Source organism: Etheostoma cragini, chromosome 10 (assembly GCF_013103735.1).
Source record: "Etheostoma cragini isolate CJK2018 chromosome 10, CSU_Ecrag_1.0, whole genome shotgun sequence".
NCBI classification, from domain to species: Eukaryota; Metazoa; Chordata; class Actinopteri; order Perciformes; family Percidae; genus Etheostoma; species Etheostoma cragini.
Window position 1 is genome coordinate 9,880,136 of NC_048416.1, and position 1,923 is coordinate 9,882,058.

The following is a 1,923-nucleotide window of genomic DNA, read 5'->3' on the forward strand; positions in this document are numbered from 1 at the left end:
AAGGGCAGATTCATTTACCTTCACCTTCAGAGTGGGTTAGAGACACGTGGCAACATTAACAACAATGTGTAAATGCAACACTCCAACCCATGTACTGTAATACCTGCAAAATCCAAAAATGTTTTTGTAAAACGTGCATCCAAATTTTTACCATGTGGAAAGGATTTGGACAATGGATCACTGATATATGCTCAATATCATAAGTTTATCATTTCGTTGTCTACTCAACTGCTACTTCCAGCCGTTTTCCGTTGCATGCTGATTGGAGAGAAATCAGTCAAATCACTTTTTAACTTAGGAGAAGGTTTAAGTCGGCAGAGCCCGACCAACAGGCACTTCAGACATGTTGATATGTGAGAGTGGGGAACGTACAGGTGTGAATAATGAACTGAGTGATGTCCTGATATTGTTCATATTGGAAAACTTCCACATTGTCATGTCTTACTGGAGGTGTTGGGCTTTTAAAAAGTAATTAGTTACAGTTACTGGTTACTTCTTCCAAAAAGAAACTAAATTTAGATACTCAGTTACAAATTATAAAAGTAACTTATTACTTCAGAAAGTAACTAATGCTTCAAAAAATTAAAATTGACTAAAAATGCATGTGCATGTTCAATTATTTATGGTAAATGTGAATATATATATATATATATATATATATATATATATATATATACACAAATATATACACTCTTTGTAGTGCAAATGTTTATACTTTTGCGTTGATGGCGTGTGTGTGTGAGACGTTAGCAAAACAGAGCGAGTAGCCACTCTAGAGTAATTGCCTCTGTTTTCTGACCACGGTGGGACAGCTTTAACAGGAAAAGTTACCCCCCCCCACCTTGATTTCATAACGCTTGTCTCTCGTTGACTGACTTGCTTGTGGTGTTTGTTGTGTGTCCGGCTATGCGTGCTTTCAAACAACTGCCCAACTCTACATCTGATTGCCTTACCATGAAATTTTACTTAACTTCAGCCAATCACGAGCATTCATGCGCTTGTCTCTTGCACGGCCCACTAACCAAGGAAGAAAAGAAATCTCTGCCTCAGGGCTCAGAAATCTAGTTGGTCTGATGAAAGAAACGCACTGCAAAAGCGTCACTAAGATAGGAAGGACACGTTACTGAAAAAAAGTAACACCAACAGTAACACTGTTATTTATAATGCCGTAATTCCCATCACTGCTTACTGGAACATCAGTTATCTTATTACCATTAATATATGTTCTGCATCTCTTTGTATACAGATTAAGTTGGCTCAGTTGTGGGGATAGCTCGGGTGTCAAAAGCTCAGGTGTCTTCAATTGTGGAAACACTGGTTCTATTTGGTCTGTTATCGCCCATACTTATGTCATGTGAGACATCTGAGCTATGGTTAAAATATGGTAAGGGTAAATGAACCTTTGTCTTTCTCAAATACACTGAAGGTAATGTCTGAATTTAGTGATGCTTAAGGAACTTAGGAAATACCCAAATTTATGATTTTGGAAGACATCTGTGTGTTCAGATATGTGTTTCGAAAGTGTGACGAGAGTGACTTCAAAGCAAGCAACTACTGCTGGACATACAGTATCTGGATCCCATTGACAATGATTCCATGTCCATATGATGTACTTTTATTCAAATAAACATCTATGCACACAGTCCATGTATGCAGCAGGGGCATGTACTTGTCATGTGATGGCAGGAAATCGACTGCTGAAGGATGAGATTTAATTGCAGCCAAAACAATGTAACATGTAGGACACAGAGACAACAACAAATAAATGAAGCAGTGCCAAGTGCTTTTGTTCACTCTGGCTGGTTGGTGAGATGCATCAGTGCATGATGGGAGCCATTTATGGGACTGGTAACTTTGTCAGCTAAACAATGTCTCCTCCTTAATTGACAGAAGGCATTGTGGTTGCATCTCGTCCCCCCCCCC

The 1,923-nt window shown here is 38.8% G+C and overlaps 1 long non-coding RNA gene across 1 annotated transcript in view; it reads left to right on the top strand.

Moving 5' to 3' along the window:
• Positions 1–343: 343 nt before the first annotated feature.
• Positions 344–1,923, top strand: part of LOC117951244 — a 15,458-nt gene continuing 13,878 nt past the window's right edge. Inside the window, exon 1 of the long non-coding RNA XR_004658105.1 lies at positions 344–353. This is a non-coding gene — a long non-coding RNA (uncharacterized LOC117951244). The remainder of the gene's footprint in view (positions 354–1,923) is intronic.